The sequence below is a fragment of the Bombina bombina genome, chromosome 5, assembly GCF_027579735.1.
Source record: "Bombina bombina isolate aBomBom1 chromosome 5, aBomBom1.pri, whole genome shotgun sequence".
In the NCBI taxonomy this organism is placed as follows: domain Eukaryota; kingdom Metazoa; phylum Chordata; class Amphibia; order Anura; family Bombinatoridae; genus Bombina; species Bombina bombina.
The window spans coordinates 822379477-822398234 of record NC_069503.1 but is presented as its reverse complement, the minus strand read 5'-3'; the positions used below and the strand labels follow the sequence as shown (position 1 = coordinate 822398234).

The 18758-nt window shown below is 41.0% G+C and overlaps 1 protein-coding gene across 9 annotated transcripts in view; it reads right to left on the bottom strand.

The window, feature by feature from the left end:
- Positions 1–18758, bottom strand: part of EPB41L3 (erythrocyte membrane protein band 4.1 like 3) — a 554565-nt gene that overhangs the window by 378529 nt on the left and 157278 nt on the right. The window contains exon 1 of one of the 9 annotated variants that reach the window (XM_053714942.1): positions 10705–10999. The exons of the other annotated variants lie outside the window; for them this stretch is intronic. The gene's annotated coding sequence lies outside the window, so the exon portion shown is untranslated. Of the gene's footprint in view, positions 1–10704; positions 11000–18758 lie in introns of those variants that run through there. 9 annotated transcript variants of the gene reach the window in all.

The window sequence follows — 18758 nt, the reverse complement described above, 5'->3', positions numbered from 1 at the left end:
GGCAACCGGTTAGCAAACTACAGCACCATGCCACAGCCTCTGCTGTGGCCCTACCTTCCTTGGGGATAAGTTTAGATCGAAAATAAGCCTCTCTGAAGTCCTCAAGTAATCTCTGGACCCTTCACATGGAGCTGCATGAAGCGGTCTGTAAAATCAACTGCGCAACTGAGGCGCGAATTTCAGGCCCCCCTCCCTCTTCACTCTGGAGTTGTGGGGCCTTCCCAAGCCAAAATAGGTGTCAAAATATATGCCATGCGGAATAAACCCCAAAAAAGTGTTTCAAATGTAATATAAACTTGTATAAATATCATATTTTTGTTAAAAAATAATCGAGTGTCCACCAGTGTTTTGAGCCCTTTCAAATAAGCCTTCCTTCTATACTAAGTCTCAGAATATGGCTTACCTTTCCCACATGGGGATTCTTGTCAGTCTTCTAGCATTACTAAGTCTTGACTAGAAAAAATGACTGAAACATACCTTAAAGCAGTTAAGCCTGCAAACTGTTCCCCCCAACTGAAGTTTTCTGGTACTCAACAGTCCTGTGTGGGAACAGCAATGGATTTTAGTTACAACATGCTAAAATCGTTTTCCTCTCAGCAGAAATCTTCATCACTTTCTGCCACAGAGTAAATAGTACAAACCGGCACTATTTTAAAATAACAAACTTTTGATTGAAGAAATAAAAACTACAAATCTAACACCACATTCACTTTACCCTCCCGTGGAGATGCTACTTGTTAGAGCGGCAAAAGAGAATGACGGGGGGGCGGAGCCTGAGGGGGAGCTATATGGACAGCTCTGCTGTGTGCTCTCTTTGCCACTTCCTGTAGGGAATGAGAATATCCCACAAGTAAGGATGAATCAGTGGACTGGATACACCATGTAAGAGAAACAGAAGTAAATTTTAAAGTTTTTCTAAATGTGTAGGCTCTATCACGAAAGAAAAAAATGTTGATTTCACGTATCTTTAACTTGTGTTGCAGACTCACAGCTTAAATGACTTTTACTGACCAAGAAGAATCTTTGTTTCATTGTGTTCAACACATATTGGCTCACAAATATTTTCCTTTTACTTATAAAAGAATTCTATTCTATTGAAGCTATTTCCAAATAATTTCATGTGCGTTTTCTACTAACATTTTACTTATCAAGTATAGAGAGAGGTTAGTTAGCAGTCTACTGTTCACTTGAAATGATATAACTTACAAAGTAAGACCTGCTTCTCATTAACATTATGCATCATCATTGCGATTTCTATTTTTCACGCTTGAACGTTCTCAAGTCTGCAATCATGATTAATGCATTTGTCTTCCAAAATAACAGTGCTGTAATGCAGCCCTCCCAAGAGCCTGTCACAGAGTGCTCATTTGCAAGCTGGCCCAAAATATGTGATTGGATTACATCACAAGTCAGAGTCTGCATTGACCCCATGTCATTGTAGGAATAGCAAGCGTGTTATTTTTAGCTTTTAAAAAAAATCTGGATTTTATCAACAATTCCCAATCCAGAGATCTTGACAGGAGAGTATAGGAGTGTTTCTCCAAAACAAAAACATTATGAAATAGAAACCAATCCTTAATGCAAATTAAAAAAATAAAAGTGAATTCCAAAATCTTATTAAAATGCATCCAATTTACCCATTCGTTTAACCCAAGGGGATTAAGAAAAAATGATAAACTAGAGTATATGACTTTTAGCCAGCTTGCCTGCCATATTTAAGACATAAAAAGAAAGAAGGCAATGGTAATAGCCATAAACTCAGAGGTAAATTCCATGGAAGACTGAAGTTCTTAGATTCATGTTTTATTATCACTATTAAAATGAAAGCTAGAAATGCATTTTTTATTCTTACCATGCAGAAAAAAAACAATGTAAAACAGTGCTTGGAGAGCATGTTGCACCAGGTTGCCATAGCACCAAGTAAAATTCCCCAACATCCTATTTGCCCCATTAGTACAGTTAGCAAGTCTGCCCTTATAGCAAATGTAGCACTCATGCCCAACCATCCATTTTCTTTGAAGGTCTGCCCCAGCTTCCGCTGAAATCTTCTTCCCACAGTAAATGCCTCAGTAGTTATGCGACACTCAGAGGGTTCTGTGTTGTGTCAAACAATAGGTCACTGATTCAGTGCTAGTGGCAGTTTTTAGAGGTTATTTTACATTGAGAGATAGACACATTTATATGATTTATATTCTTTTCAATTATAATCGTTTACTTTCTTAAATTACATTCAGCTAGATTACGAGTTGTGCGTTTGGGTTTTAAGTTAACGCTCAAAAAAATGGTAATTTCAGCATTAAAACAGCACCACAGCCATTACAAGTCTTGTTGGTATAGCTGTACCGCAAGCTTTTTAGCCTGTACTGCAACGTCAGTCCCCCATGTGTAAAAATTACGTTTTTTTCATGGGACTTCCTTAGCGATGACATTACGAGTTTTGCGGTCAGGTTAAAAAGCTTGCGTTGCAGCCTATACCGACAAGATCCGTTTCGCAATCTAAAAGCAGTAGTTATGAGTTTTACGCAACAAAACTAGCATAAAACAACCCATAAACTACCTATTAACCCCTAAACCGAGGTCCACTCGCTTTACAAATACTATATTAAACTTAACCCATAATCTGCCACTCCTAGACATCTTTATTACTATAATAAAGTTATTAACCTCTAAACCGACGCCCTCTCGCATCGCAAACCCTATTTAAATATTATTAACCCCTAATATGCTGTCCACCCACATCGCCTCCACTGTACTAAAGTTATTATGACGAATCATCCAATAGAATGAGAGCTGCTTAAATCCGATTGGCTGATTTGAAACAGCTCCCTTTCATTGAAGAATCGGTGTACAGCGTCGACCGTATGAAGAGGATGCTCCACACCGGATTTCTTCAGGATGGATCCGCTCCGCGCCGCCAGGATCGAGATAGAAGAGGCCGTCTGGATGAAGACTTCTTGCCACCTGGATGACTTCACCGCCTGGATGAAGATAGAAGAGGCCACCTGGATGAAGACTTCTCGCTGCCTGGATGAAGACTTCTCGCCGCCCGGATGAAGATCGTTCAAGCGGGACTTAAAAAACTAAGTGGATCGTCGGGAGTTAGTGTTAGGGGTATTTTTTTAAGGGTTTTTTGGGTAGTTTTTAGATTAGGGTTTGGGCAGCAAAATAGCTAAATGACCTTTTAAGGGCAATGTCCATACAAATGACCTTTTCAGGGCAATGGGTAGATTAGGTTTTTTTAGATAGTTTTTTTTATTTTGTGGGTTTGGGAGGGTGGGGGTTTGTAATGTTAGTGGGTCTTTGTAAAAAAAAAATTCTGGTAAAAGAGCTGTTTAACTTAGGGCAATGCCCTAGAAAAACATAATTTATGTAAGAACTTACCTGATAAATTCATTTCTTTCATATTAGCAAGAGTCCATGAGCTAGTGACGTATGGGATATACATTCCTACCAGGAGGGGCAAAGTTTCCCAAACCTCAAAATGCCTATAAATACACCCCTCACCACACCCACAAATCAGTTTAACGAATAGCCAAGAAGTGGGGTGATAAGAAAAAAGTGCGAAGCATAAATATAAGGAATTGGAATAAATGTGCTTTATACAAAAAAATCATAACCACCACAAAAAAGGGTGGGCCTCATGGACTCTTGCTAATATGAAAGAAATGAATTTATCAGGTAAGTTCTTACATAAATTATGTTTTCTTTCATGTAATTAGCAAGAGTCCATGAGCTAGTGACGTATGGGATAATGACTACCCAAGATGTGGATCTTCCACGCAAGAGTCACTAGAGAGGGAGGGATAAAATAAAGACAGCCAATTCCGCTGAAAATAATCCACACCCAAACAAAGTTTAAAACTTATAATGAAAAAAACTGAAATTATAAGCAGAAGAATCAAACTGAAACAGCTGCCTGAAGTACTTTTCTACCAAAAACTGCTTCAGAAGAAGAAAACACATCAAAATGGTAGAATTTAGTAAAAGTATGCGAAGAAGACCAAGTTGCTGCTTTGCAAATCTGAACAACCAAAGCTTCATTCCTAAACGCCCAGGAAGTAAAAACTGACCTAGTAGAATGAGCTGTAATCCTTTGAGGCAGAGTTTTACCCGACTCGACATAAGCATGATGAATTAAAGATTTCAACCAAGATGCCAAAGAAAAGGCAGAAGCCTTCTGACCTTTCCTAGAACCGGAAAAGATAACAAATAGATTAGAAGTCTGTCGGAAATTCTTAGTAGCTTCAACATAATATTTCAAAGCTCTAACTACATTCAAAGAATGCAATGATTTCTCCTTAAAATTCTTAGGATTAGGACATAATGAAGGAACCACAACTTCTCTACTAATGTTGTTAGAATTCACAACCTTAGGTAAAAATTGAAAAGAAGTTCGCAACACCGCCTTATCCTGATGAAAAATCAGAAAAGGAGACTCACAAGAAAGAGCAGATAATACAGAAACTCTTCTGGCAGAAGAGATGGCCAAAAGGAACAAAACTTTCCAAGAAAGTAATTTAATGTCCAAAGAATGCATAGGTTCAAACGGAGGAGCTTGAAGAGCCCCCAGAACCAAATTCAAACTCCAAGGAGGATAAATTGACTTAATGACAGGTTTTATATGAACCAAAGCTTGTACAAAACAATGAATATCAGGAAGATTAGCAATCTTTCTGTGAAAAAGAACAGAAAGAGCAGAGATTTGTCTTTTCAAGGAACTTGCAGACAAAACTTTATCCAAACCATCCTGAAGAAACTGTAAAATTCTCGGAATTCTAAAAGAATGCCAGGAAAAATGATGAGAAGACACCAAGAAATATAAGTCTTCCAGACTCTATAATATATCTCCCTAGATACAGATTTACAAGCCTGTAACATAGTATTAAATCACAGAGTCAGAGAAACCTCTTTGACTAAGAATCAAGCGTTCAATCTCCATACCTTTAAATTTAAGGATTTGAGATCCTGATGGAAAAAAGGACCTTGTGACAGAAGGTCTGGTCTTAACAGAAGAGTCCACGGTTGGCAAGAGGCCATCCGGACAAGATCCGCATACCAAAACCTGTGAGGCCATGCTGGAGCCACCAGCAGAACAAACGAGCATTCCTTCAGAATCTTGGAGATTACTCTTGGAAGAAGAACTAGAGGCGGAAAGATATATGCAGGATGATACTTCCAAGGAAGTGACAACGCATCCACTGCTTCCGCTTGAAGATCCCTGGATCTGGACAGATATCTGGGAAGTTTCTTGTTTAGATGAGAAGCCATCAGATCTATTTCTGGAAGACCCCATATTTGAACAATCTGAAGAAATACCTCTGGGAGAAGAGACCATTCGCCCGGATGTAACGTGTGGCGACTGAGATAATCCGCTTCCCAATTGTCTATACCTGGGATATGAACCCCAGAAACTAGACAGGAGCTGGATTCCGCCCATACCAGAATTCGAGATACTTCTTTCATAGCCAGAGGACTGTGAGTCCCTCCTTGATGATTGATGTATGCCACAGTTGTGACATTGTCTGTCTGAAAACAAATGAACGATTCTCTCTTTAGAAGAGGCCAAGACTGAAGAGCTCTGAAAATTGCACGGAGTTCCAAAATATTGATCGGTAATCTCACCTCCTGAGATTCCCAAACCCCTTGTACTGTCAGAGACCCCCACACAGCTCCCCAACCTGTAAGACTTGCATCTGTTGAAATTACAGTCCAGGTCGGAAGAACAAAAGAAGCCCCCTGAACTAAACGATGGCGATCTGTCCACCACGTTAGAGAGTGTCGTACAATCGGTTTTAAAGATATTAATTGAGATATCTTTGTGTAATCCCTGCACCACTGGTTCAGCATACAGAGCTGAAGAGGCCGCATGTGAAAACGAGCAAAGGGGATCGCATCCGATGCCGCAGTCATAAGACCTAGAATTTCCATGCATAAGGCTACCGAAGGGAAAGATTGTGACTGAAGGTTTCGACAAGCTGATATCAATTTTAGACGTCTCATGTCTATCAAAGATAGAGTCATGGACACTGAATCTATCTGAAAACCTAAAAAGGTTACCTGAGTCTGAGGAATCAATGAACTGATTGGTAAATTGATCCTCCAACCATGATGTTGAAGAAACAACACAAGTCGATTCGTATGAGATTCTGCTAAATGTGAAGACTGAGCAAGTACCAAGATATTGTCCAAATAAGGAATACCAGAATACCCTGTTCTCTGATTACAGACAGAAGGGCACCGAGAACCTTCGTAAAAATTCTTGGAGCTGTAGCTAGGCCAAACGGCAGAGCCACAAACTGGTAATGCTTGTCTAGGAAAGAGAATCTCAGAAACTGATAGTGATCTGGATGAATCGGAATATGCAGATATGCATCCTGTAAATCTATTGTAGACATATAATGCCCTTGTTGAACAAAAGGCAGGATAGTCCTTACAGTTACCATTTTGAATGTTGGTATCCTTACATAACGATTCAATATTTTTAGATCCAGAACTGGTCTGAAGGAACTTTCCTTCTTTGGTACAATGAAGAGATTTGAATAAAAACCCCAGTCCCTGTTCCAGAACTGGAACTGGCAAAATTACTCCAGACAACTCTAGATCTGAAACACATTTCAGAAATGCTTGAGCCTTCGCTGGGTTTACTGGGACACGGGAAAGAAAAAATCTCTTTGCAGGAGGCCTTATCTTGAAGCCAATTCTGTACCCTTCTGAAACAATGTTCTGAATCCAAAGATTGTGAACGGAATTGATCCAAATTTCTTTGAAAAAATGTAATCTGCCCCCTACCAGCTGAGCTGGAATGAGGGCCGCACCTTCATGTGGACTTAGGAGCTGGCTTTGATTTTCTAAAAGGCTTGGATTTATTCCAGACTGGAGATGGTTTCCAAACTGATACCGCTCCTGAGGATGAAGGATCAGGTTTTTGTTCCTTGTTGTGACGAAAGGAACGAAAATGATTATTACCCTGGAAAGAAAGGGAAAGCAGAGTAGACTTAAAAGACATATCAGCATTCCAAGTTTTAAGCCATAAAGCTCTTCTAGCTAAAATAGCTAGAGACATATACCTGACATCAACTCTAATGATATCAAAGATGGCATCACAAATAAAATTATTAGCATGTTGAAGAAGAATAAAAATGCTATGAGAATTATGATCTGTTACTTGTTGCGCTAAAGCTTCTAACCAAAAGATGAAGCTGCAGCAACATCCGTTAAAGATATAGCAGGTCTAAGAAGATTACCTGAACACAAGTAAGCTTTTCTTAGAAAGGATTCAATTTTCCTATCTAAAGGATCCTTAAAGGAAATACCATCTGCCGTAGGAATAGTAGTACGCATAACAAGAGTAGAGACAGCCCCATCAACTTTAGGGATTTTGTCCCAAAACTCTAATCTGTCAGATGGCACAGGATATAATTGCTTAAAACGTTTAGAAGCAGTAAATGAATTACCCAAATTATTCCATTCCCTGGAAATTACTTCAGAAATAGCACTAGGGACAGGAAAAACTTCTGGAATAACTACAGGAGATTTAAAAACCTTATCTAAACATTTAGATTTAGTATCAAGAGGACCAGAATCCTCAATTTCTAATGCAATTAGGACTTCTTTAAGTAAAGAACGAATAAATTCCATTTTAAAAAAATATGAAGATTTATCAGCATCAACCTCTGAGACAGAATCCTCTGAACCAGAAGAACCATTATCAGAATCAGAATGATGATGTTCATTTAAAAATTCATCTGAAAAATGAGAAGTTTTAAAAGACTTTTTACGTTTACTAGAAGGAGGAATAACAGACATAGCCTTCTTAATGGATTTAGAAACAAAATCTCTTATGTTATCAGGAACACTCTGAGTATTAGATGCTGACAGAACAGCAACAGGTAATGTAACAGTACTAAAGGAAATATTATCTGCATTAACAGTTTGTCATGACAAAACAGTACAAACAACAGCTGGAGGAACAGATACCATAAGTTTACAGTAGATACACTTAGCTTTGGTAGCTCCAGCCCCAGGCAGCGATTTTCCAGAAGTATCTTCTGACTCAGTTTCAACGTGGGACATCTTGCAATATGTAATAGAAAAAACAACATATAAAGCAAAATTGATCAAATTCCTTAAATGACAGTTTCAGGAATGGGAAAAAAATGGCAGTGAACAAGCTTCTAGCAACCAGAAGCAATAAAAAATGAGACTTAAATAATGTGGAGACAATAGTGACGCCCATATTTTTTTAGCGCCAAAAATGACGCCCACATTATTTGGCGCCTAAATGCTTTTGGCGCCAAAAATGACGCCACATCCAGAACGCCGACACTTTGGCGCAAAAGAACGTCAAAAAGGACGCAACTTCCGGCGACACGTAAGACGCCGGAAACAGAAAAAAAAAATTTGTGCCAAAAAAGTCCGCGCAATAAAATGACGCAATAAAATGAAGCATTTTCAGCCCCCGCGAGCCTAACAGCCCACAGGGAAAAAGTCAAATTTTTAAGGTAAGAAAAAAATTGATTTATTCATATGCATTATCCCAAATATGAAACTGACTGTCTGAAATAAGGAATGCTGAACATCCTGAGTCAAGGCAAATAAATGTTTGAATACATATATTTAGAACTTTATAAAAAAGTGCCCAACCATAGCTTAGAGTGTCACAGAAAATAAGATTTACTTACCCCAGGACACTCATCTACATGTTGTAGAAAGCCAAGCCAGTACTGAAACGAAAATCAGCAGAGGTAATGGTATATAAATAAGAGTATATCGTCAATCTGAAAAGGGAGGTAAGAGATGAATCTCTACGACCGATAACAGAGAACCTATGAAATAGACCCCGTAGAAGGAGATCATTGAATTCAAATAGGCAATACTCTCCTCACATCCCTCTGACATTCACTGCACGCTGAGAGGAAAACCGGGCTCCAACCTGCTGCGGAGCGCATATCAACGTAGAATCTAGCACAAACTTACTTCACCACCTCCATAGGAGGCAAAGTTTGTAAAACTGATTTGTGGGTGTGGTGAGGGGTGTATTTATAGGCATTTTGAGGTTTGGGAAACTTTGCCCCTCCTGGTAGGAATGTATATCCCATACGTCACTAGCTCATGGACTCTTGCTAATTACATGAAAGAAAGGCCCTTTTAAAGGCTATTGGTAGTTTATTCTAGATGAGTTTTTTTTATTTTGGGGTGTTTTTTTTTTTTTAAATGGGTATTAGAATAGGAATATTTTTTATTATTTTTGATTTGTTTGTTATTTTGTATAATGTATTTTTTTCATTTTGGGGTGGGTTTTTATTTTTAGATTAGGGCTTGGGCAGCAAAAGAGCTAAATGCCCTATTAAGGGCAATGCCCATACAAATTCCCTTTTCAGGGCAATGGGTAGATTATGTTTTACTTTGTGGGTTTGGGGGGTGGGGGTTTGTATACTGTTAGGGGGCATTTGTTTTGTTTTGTTTTGTAACAAAAGAGCTGTTGACTTTAGGGCAATGCCCTACAAAAGGTCCTTTTAAGGGCCCCCAAAAGGCCCTTTTAAGGGCCCTTTGTAGTTTATTATAGATTAGGGTATTTTTTTATTTTGGCGTGTTTTTTTATTTATTTTTTTAAATGGTATTAGAATAGGAATAATTTTAATTGTTTTGTATAATTTTGTTTGTTATTTTTTGTAATTTGTGTGTTTTTTTCTGTTTTGTAATTTTAGTGTTTTTTTCTTTTTTTGTAATGTTAGGTTTTAGTGTAAGGCAGCTTAGGTTTTATTTGACATGTCAGTTTGTATTTATTTTAACTAAGTAGTTAGTAAATAGTTAATAAATCTTTTCTAAACTAGTCTACCTAGTTAAAATAAATACAAAAACTTAACTGTGAAATAAAAATAAAACCTAAGCTAGCTACAATATAACTATTAGTTATATTGTAGCTAGCTTAGGGTTTTTTTCACAGGTAAGTATGTCTTTAGTTTTAAATAGGTATTATTTAGTTAATAATTGTAACTTTAGCTTAGCTCTATTTTAATTATGTTAAAGTTAAAGGGTGTTAGGGTTAGGGTTACGTTAAGGTTAATAGTTTAATTTAGGTGGTTGTTATGTGGGGGGCTGGCGGTTTAGGGGTTAATAGGTTTATTTAGTAGTAGTTATGTGGGAGGCCAGAGGTTTAGGGGTTAATAACTTTATTTAGTGGCAGCGATGTCGGGGCGGCAGATTAGGGGTGTTTAGACTCTGGGTTTATGTTAGGGTGTTAGGTTTAAATGCTAGTTTTTTTTCCCATAGACATCAATGGGGCTGCGTTACGGAGATTTTCTTTCCGCGATCGTAGGTGTTTGACTTTTTTCTGACCCGCTCTCTCCATTGAGGTCTATGGAGAAAGCATGCACGAGCATGTCAAAACAGCACTTGAATTGTGTGCGGTATGGAGATAAAAGCACAATAACGCACGCACAAGCCGGCTGTTTGAAAGCTTGTAATGGCTGCGCTATAGGGGGTTAAATAAGGCAACTTTTGTTGCATTCGTTAATTTCACTATAGCACGCAAAGCTTGTAATCTAGGTGATTGTTGTTGTTATATTACATTATATTATGAATATGCACAAAAATACCTACACACAAACACCAAAATGTTATTGCACCTAAATGTTTGTGCTAACTCCTAAGGTTTAAGCAAATGCATTAAGCTCCGATTTAAAACACAACTCTGCACTGTACCTGTAAGTGATGTTCTTTACTCTGCTTTCAGAACATTTTTCCATATCTGACAATATTTTCTATGGAGAATCATTTCTATCCTTCAGCAGTGTAGGCATCTGGCACATGTATACCAGAGGATAAATTGCGGTCTCTTAAAGCATTGATGTTTGCTATTCAGTGAGAATGGTCTCTTGAAAAAGAACAGCTGTGTTTCTGACTTTCATTTATATATTTACATATGTCTTGAATGCTTAGCTTTTCAGCTTACACTTTCCTGGTTCTTTCCTCTAAAATGTATGGCGGTGTAGACAGCTGTTCTGTCAGATTCCTGCGACCCGTCATGTGTCTGCTCAGGAATGTGGTGACGTCACGGTCGCACATTCCGAAGGGTCGCAGATTTCTACACTACACCGGACAAACCTTACTCACAAATATTTGCTTAGGTAAATGTGCTTCATAGTTTCATAAATAACTAAAATCTGAAGTCCCCTTACTTTTCTCATTCGGATATTAAAGACAAAGTCTCTACTATTATAGACAACTTATTAAAAGGGATAGAAAAATCAAAATTAAACTTTAAAAAGAGCTAATTTTAAACAACTTTCCAATTTACTTTTATTATCTAATGAGCTTCTTTCTCTTGGTATACTTTGTTGAAGAGTAGACCTATTAGTCTCATGAGAAGCACTGCACTACTGAGGCTGACTGGTTATTGGTGGCTGCTCATATATGGCTCTTATCATTGGCTCACCAGATATGTTAAGTTAGCTCTACCTACTCTTCAACACAGGATACCAAGAACATGAAGACAATTTGATAATAGAAGTGATTTAGAAAGTTGTTTAAAAGGACAGTAAAATACAAAATTAAACGTTCCTAATTTTGGATAGAGCATTTAATGTATAGCTCTTGCATTAGATTCTGATAAGAGATTGCTTCCCATCCTGATTGTCAGGAGTCATGGCCAACCATTGTTAACCCCGGGATTCACCTGCATGAAGATAAAAACTTTAAAAGCGAAATCTCCTTTGTCTTGCAGAAAGAAGTACTTTGTGTATGTTAACTAGCATTCCCCCTACACCATATACTATTGTTCCCACTATTCTACACCGCTTATTTTAAATTGAATTCCTGTTTAAAGCACTCAAAGTGTTAAAGTGATGGAACATTCAATATCTAGACCAAAGTGTATTTAAAGGAACATGAAACCCAATATTATTATTTCATTATTCAAATAGAGCATTTATGTTTGAACAACTTTCCAATTTACTTCTATAATCAATTTTGCTTTATTCACTTGATATCCTTAAAGGGACATGAAACCCAATTTTTTTTCTTTCATGATTTAGAAAGAGCATGTCATTTTAAACAACTTTCTAATTTACTTCTATTATCTAATTTGCTTTATTCTCTTGATATCACTTGCTTAAAAGCATATCTAGATATGCTCAGTAGCTGCTGATTGGTTGCTGCACATAAAGGCCTTGTGTGATTGGCTCACACATGTACATTGCTATTTCTTCAACAAAGGATATCTAAAGAATTGAGCAAATTAGATAATAGAAGTAAATTGGAAAGTTGTTTAAAATTGCATGCCCTATCTGAATCATGAAAGTTTAATTTTGACTAGACTGTCCCTTTAATTGTAGGAGCAGCAATGGACTACTGGGAGCTAGCTGAAGACTTTTGGTAAGCAAACAACAAGATCAGCAGCTAGCTGAAACTGTATACTTTTCAACAAAGGATACCAGGAGAACAGAGCAAATTAGATAATAGAAATATGTTGTAACTGAGTAATGAAAAATGTGGGGTTTCATGTTTCTAAGTTAAGAAGCAACTTGAAAAAGTAGGACTATTTTTTGTGTGTGGTTTAACGCTTATTCTTTAAGCTTCCTGTATGAATTTACAAATGCATAGCCATGTCCCTCAGAGCAACATCACCACAAACCAGAAATTAAAAAGTGCCAAGGATTATAATTTATAAGTATGTTAAAATATTAAGTTCTTTGTCATAGTGTACACGTACACAAGTCCCATGTAAGGCCTTACCACAAGATAGAAAACACCAGTAACCTAAGAATAATTATCTAGTGCATCAATACCCTCTATAACCACCAAGCAAATGGAAAAAAAACCAGGACAATATTTGTTAAAACCTGTACAGAAGATAGCAACTAAGGTATATTTTATATATATTCCTCAAGAGCAGACCGGAGGTGAAGTTAACTACTTTAGTGAAAATAAAATAGATATATCTTGACAAAAGAGATCTAATTAAACCTAGTCACAACATGGTGGTACCAATTACTTTATGGAGACTACAACTTTACTCTTATTTCTTCTATATTTAAGCCAATGATATAATTTTAAAAACATAAATTATGCTTACCTGATAATTTCATTTCATTGAGGGGAGAAGAGTCCATGGCTTCATTCATTACTATTGGGAATTAAGAACCTGGCCACCAGGAGGAGGCAAAGACACCCCAGCCAAAGGCTTAAAAACCTCCCCCACTTCCCTCATCCCCCAGTCATTCTGCCGAGGGAAACAGGGACAGTAGGAGAAATATCAGGGTATAAAAGCTGCCAGAAGATTATTAAATTTAGGTCCGACCCACAGAGATACGGGCGGGAGCCGTCGACTCTCCTCCCCTCGATTGAATTGAAATGAAATTATCAGGTAAGCATAATTTATGTTTTCCATCTAAAGGGGAGGAGAGTCCACGGCTTCATTCATTACTGTTGGGAGCATATACCCAAGCTCTAGAGGACACTGAAAAAAACCGGGAGGGTAAAAAGGCGGACCCTAATCTGAGGACACCACAGCCTGCAAAACCTTTCTCCCAAAAACAGCTTCCGCAAAAGCAAAAACGTCAAATTTGTAAAACTTTGTAAAAGTATGTAAGGAGGACCAGGTAGCCGCCTTACAGATTTGCTCCATAGAGGCCACATTCTTGAAGGCCCAAGACGAAGCCACAGCTCTAGTTGAATGAGCAGTGATCCTCTGAGAAGGCTTATGTCCCGCTGCCTCATAAGCCAAGCGAATCAAGCTCCTCAACCAAAAAGGCAAAGAAGTAGCAGAGGCCCTTTGCCCCATGCGCTTCCCAGAATACACCACAAAAAGTGATGTAGACTGTCTGAAATCCTTTGCAGCCTGAAGATAGAACTAAAGACAGGCCTGATTCTAGACAGAGTCTGAACAAAAGATTGGATGTCAGGGAGCTCAGTGAGTCTCCTATGCAACAAAACTGAAAATGCCAAAATCTGTCCCTTTAAGGAACTAGCGGCAAGACCCTTCTCCAAACCATCTTGGAGAAAGGACAGAATTCTGGATATCTTTACCTTATGCCAAGGATATCCATGCTTCTTACACCAGGACAAGTCCTCCACACCTTATGGTAGTGACTGGCTTCCTTGCCTGAATTAGAGTATCAATCACACTGTCAGAAAAGCCTCTCTTGGCTAAGACCAGGCTTTCAATCTCCATGCAGTCTGCCTCAGAGAATCTTGATTTTGATGTTGAAAGGGGCCCTGTGACAGCAGATCCCTGCGACAGGGTAACCTCCACGGCGGAGAGGATGACATCCCCACCAGATCCACGGCCACAAAGGAGCAATCAGAATGGCCGGGGCCCACTCCTGTTTGATGCGTGCCACTACGCGAGGTAGAAGTGGTAACGGTGGAAAAATGTAAGCTAGGCTGAATCCCCAAGGAACCACTAAGGCATCTATCAACTCTGCCTGGGGATCCCTGGACCTCGACCCGTATCGAGGTAGCTTGCAATTGAGTCTGGACACCATGAGATCTATCTCCAGCGTTCCCCATCTATGACAACACTCCGCAAACACCTCAGGGTGAAGAGACCATTCCCCCAGATGGAAGGATTGTCTGCTGAGAAAGTCCGCTTCACAGTTGTCCACACCTGGAATGTGAATCGCTGAGAGCGAGCAGTCATGGGACTCAGCCCACTCCAGAATCCGAAACACCTCCCTCATCGAGAGGAAGCTCCTCGTACCCCCCTGATGGTTGATGTAAGCCATCGAGGTAATGTTGGCGGTATGGAATCTGATGAAGCTGACCGACTCCGACTTGTAAATTGCTCGTAGTTCTAGGATGTTGATCGGAAGGAGAGACTACTCACTGGACCACTTTCCTTGTGCCATCCTGGCACCCCAAACAGCTCCCCATCCTGTCAGACTGGCGTCCGTGGTCACAATCTCCCAGGACGGTCTCAAGAAGGATGTCTCCATGGACAGTTGCTCCGGACGGATCCGCCAAGAGAGGGAGTTCCGAGTCCGAGAATCCATGGATATCAGCTGTGATAGATCTAAATGATCGACGTTCCACCGTCTCAACATGCACAATTGAAGAGGTCTGAGATGGAACCTGGCGAATGGGATGACATCTATGCTTGACACCATGAGACCTATCACCTCCATACATTGAGCCACTGACGGGCTTGTGGAGGACTGAAGGGCAAGACCAGTGGACGCAAGGTTCCATCGCCGCTGATCTGTGAGAAATATCTTCATGGACATAGGTCTATTATCATGCCCAGGAACTCCACCATGTTGCTGGGAACCAGGGAACTCTTTCCTGAGTTGATCTTCCAACCGTGAGATTGGAGCAGAAGAAGAAGAGCCCTGGAATGATCCTCTGCGAGGCTGAGCGACAGCGCCTGAACTAGGATGTCGTCCAGGTAAGGTGCCACCGCAATGCCCCTGGATCTGGCCACTGCAAGCACCCTCGGGGCCATTGCCAGACCTAAATGAAGGGCCACAAACTGGAAGTGTTGGTCCAGAAATGCAAATCTTAGGAACCTGAAGTGGTCCCTGTGAATTGGCACATGAAGGTAAGGGTCCTTTAAGTCTACAGTTGTCATGAACTGTCCCTCTTGAACTAGGGGCAGAATAGATCTGATCGTTTCCATTTTGAACGATGGAACACTCAGAAACTTGTTTAAACACTTTAGGTCCAGAATAGGGCAGAATGTGCCCTCCTCCTTTGGAACCATAAAAAGGTTGGAATAGTACCCTAGACCCAATTCTGCTAGGGGTACTGGTACGATAACCCTGAGAGAGGCGAGATCTCTCACACACTCTAGAAAGGTCTCTCTCTTCTCTGGTCTTGAAGACAGGTTTGACAGGAAGAATCTGCCCTCAGGCGGATGGGATCTGAACCCTATACTGTAACCCTGGGAGACAACTTCTAGAACCCAGGGGTCCTGAACGTCCTGCAACCATGCGTCTGACATTTGAGATAATCTGCCCCCTACGTGATCGGGGGCCGCCTTTTCCTGCCGATTTGGTCTCGGCGGGCTTCTTGCTCTGCTTAGACCTGTTCCAAGATTGAGCCGGCTTCCAAGATCCCTTGGATTGGTCCGCTTTCGCGGAGGGTTGCTGGCGCTGGGCCTTGTCTACACGAAAGAGATGAAAAGTAGATCCCTTAGGCTTAGCCTTCTTATCCTGCGGTAGGAAAGCTCCCTTGCCTCTCGTAACCGTGGATATGATTGAATCCAATCCCGGACCGAACAGGATCTTTCCTTGAAAAGGCAGGGACAACAGCCTCGATTTAGAGGTCATGTCCGCAGACCAAGATTTTAGCTACAGAGCCCTGCATGCTAAAACAGAAAAACCTGACACCTTAGCATTGAGGCGAATAATTTGTATATTGGCATCACAGATGAAAGAATAGGCGACCTTCAGCGCATTAATCTTCTCCTGTATCTTGTCGATGGATGTCTCTCCCTTGACCATTTCACACAGGGATTCACACCAATATGTCGCAGCTCCAGCGACCGCTGCAACGGCCGCTGCTGGCTGAAAAACAAACCCCGTGTGCTGAAACATCTTTCGCAACAGGTTTTTATCCATGGGCTCTTTAAACAACGAACTATACACAAGGGGAATAGTCGTCCACGTCGTGAGCATAGAGATAGCCCCATCCACCATAGGGATGGTCACCCACAGCTCAGACTGAGAGTACGGAACGGTTAACAGTTTCTTAAAGGAAGAAAAAGGGGAAAAGGAAGAACTTAATCGCTCCCATTCGTTCTTAATAATATTAGCCATCTTAACGGGAACAGGGAAAGACTGAGGTGCTACCCTGTTCTCGTATACCTTGTCAAGTTTAGGAATCGCAGGTTCCGGAACCTCCAGAGTAGCAAGCACCTGCCGAAGCAGAAAGCGCAGATTCCCCATCCTAAACCTATAACCAGGCTCCTCCTCCACCGGAGGTTTAGATTACACGGACTCCGACCCAGCAGGGGCCTCCTCCGAAGAGTCGGAGTGGGCCTTGTCATGGTATAGAGCCTCTGGATCTTCCATTGGCGAGGACAAACCCTGGGCTGGGCTGCTATGATAAACCCTACGCTTGCGTGGTAAGGCATGGATCACTTTTGAAACCGCTGATTCCAGTTGGTCCGCAAAGTCTGAAGACCAACTAATCTCTCCCGAAGGAGTAACGGTTGGACCCCAGGGCGATGCATGTGCAGTTGGAGATGAATGTAGGGAACGCACCTCCCGGGACGAAGAACCCTCAGAGGTGGACGGCTCAGTAACACTAGACATACGTTTACATTTAGATGTTGTAACTTTATCAAGGCATGTGGAACATAGTTGAGCAGGCTGATCTACCAGTACCTCCTTACAATAAACAAAGGAATGAGACTTTGTTAAGGAGGGAGAGCCCTCTAACGCGTCAGAGTCCTCCATCGCTTGCGCTTATGGGTAGACTAATTTAATTTACAAAAAGGCACCTTTAGACCACCAATGGCCGGGGCACTCACCAACCTCCTAGGACCCGGAAAACAGAAACTGCTACGTCTCCTGCGCCACAGATCAACAGAGAAGGATAGACACACCTAGTCACATGGAATGCCTGGCAGGACCGCCCCTGCACTAGGGAAAAATGCACCAAAAATGGTCACGCAAGATTACCGCAAGTAACCTGAAAGTTCCATACATTGCCAGAGCCTCATCTTGCACATAACGCAGCAATGACACAAACAATATCATGTATAACCCCCCCCCCGTTCGATAATCCCCCTTTCCAGAAATATTAATCCTGGATTCTGTAAAGATAAAAAGGCGCCACACTGTGACCCTGTCTTCTATGTTATCATTATTAATAAAAAATTAAAAGATCTTACCATAATCTACGCCGTGGAACAGGAACATGGCCCTTCAAGTGTTAAAAGTTAGTAGCCTCACTCCTGACATGGACTTGAGTGTAGAAAGCAGGCAGCGAAACTCGTCAATGCTGATTGCTTATGGAGCTGTTAATATGAGTCGGGATGGTTTTGCAGAAAGACTCTCCCTGCATCTATCAGCGCTGCCTGGGGATCCCTTGACCTGGACCCGTAACAAGGAAGCTTGGCGTTCTGACGAGACGCCATCAGATCCAGTTCTGGTTTGCCCCATAGTTGAATCAGCTGGGCAAATACCTCCGGATGGAGCTCCCACTCCCCCGGATGAAAAATCCGCCTCCCAGTTCTCTACTCCTGGGATATGGATAGCTGAGAGATGGCAAGAGTGAACCTCTGCCCATAGAATTATCTTGGAAACCTTCATCATTGCCAGGGGACTCCTTGTTCCCCCTGATGGTTGATATAGGCTACAGTCGTGATATTGTCCGACTAAAATCTGATGAACCTGGCCGCAGCTAGATGAGGCCAAGCCTGAAGAGCATTGAATATCGCTCTTAGTTTCCAGAATGTTTATCGGAAGGAGGGCTTCCTCCTGAGTCCACGAACCCTGAGCCTTCAGGGAGTTCCAGACTGCGCCCCAGCCCAGAAGGCTGGCATCTGTTGTCACTATAGTCCACTCTGGCCTGCGGAAACTCATTCCCCTGGACAGATGGACCAGAGATAACCACCAGATTTATCCAGATTTAACAGAGGAGACAAATCTGTGTAGTCCCCATTCCACTGGTTGAGCATGCAAAGTTGCAGTGGTCTGAGATGTAGGCGGGCAAACGGAACTATGTCCATTGCCGCTACCATTACGCTGATCATTTCCATACACTGAGCCACTGACGGCCGAGAAGTGGAATTAAGAGCACGGCAGGAAGTT